Source organism: Charadrius vociferus, unplaced genomic scaffold (assembly GCF_000708025.1).
Source record: "Charadrius vociferus isolate BGI_N301 unplaced genomic scaffold, ASM70802v2 scaffold56, whole genome shotgun sequence".
Lineage (NCBI taxonomy): Eukaryota > Metazoa > Chordata > Aves > Charadriiformes > Charadriidae > Charadrius > Charadrius vociferus.
The window spans coordinates 1,256,423-1,257,205 of NW_009649057.1; the positions used below are offsets into that span (position 1 = coordinate 1,256,423).

At 66.2% G+C, this 783-nt stretch overlaps 1 protein-coding gene across 1 annotated transcript in view; it reads right to left on the reverse strand.

Annotated features, from left to right (window-relative positions):
- SH2D3C (SH2 domain containing 3C) overlaps positions 1-783 on the reverse strand; it is a 25,459-nt gene that overhangs the window by 21,275 nt on the left and 3,401 nt on the right. The gene's annotated exons all lie outside the window — the stretch shown is intronic.

The following is a 783-nucleotide window of genomic DNA, read 5'->3' on the forward strand; positions in this document are numbered from 1 at the left end:
CCACCCCCCAAGCCGCACTGCCCTGGTAACCGCATTTTCGGCAGCTTTAGCTGATGCCCTCGCTCTTTCCACAGGCAAACACCAGCCATGGCCCGGGGACCTTGGCGGCCAAGCAGCAGCTCCAGCATCATCCGCGGTGAGGCTTTGTGCCCGCCCCAAGCAAAGCCCCTTCCCAGCCTCTCCCTCCCCGTCCCCTCCGCTGTGCTGGGGTGCGAGGGGTGTCCAGGGGACTGGGATCCCTTACCTGCCCTGTCCCAGGGTGGGAAACCTCCTGCCCACCGCTGTCATCGGCCCTACGCGATTCGGCGAGCGCCTTTGATCCAGGATGGGGAGAAGCTCTCCCGGCGCTCTCCCGCCTTGCTCTGCTCTGAACGTTGGGACTTTGGGGCACGCAAGGCGGTGGTGGACCCTCCTCCTTCCCGTCCCAGCCCTCCTCCGGCCCTCCCTTCGCGGCCGGCTGGAATGTGCGGCCGGCACAGCCCGGCTCCCACTGCCGGCATGAATTCCTCCTCCTCCTCCTCACCCCGGTCTTGGGGCCACCCGGACCTCCCAAATGCCCAGTGCTGGGGCCAGGAGCCCCCAGCCCCCCAGGGAGGCACAGGGAGAACAGGAGTGTTGGGGTCCACCAGCATGTGAAGCGGGTGATGGGAGAGGAGGGTTGGGCTAGGGAAGGACTGGCACAACAGGACCTCATTTTGGGGAGAAATTTGGGGTTGGTGCCTCCTCCTGTGCCCCCTGTCCCATGCACGCCGGGGACTTTTGTGGCCCATCATGCCCAGTCAC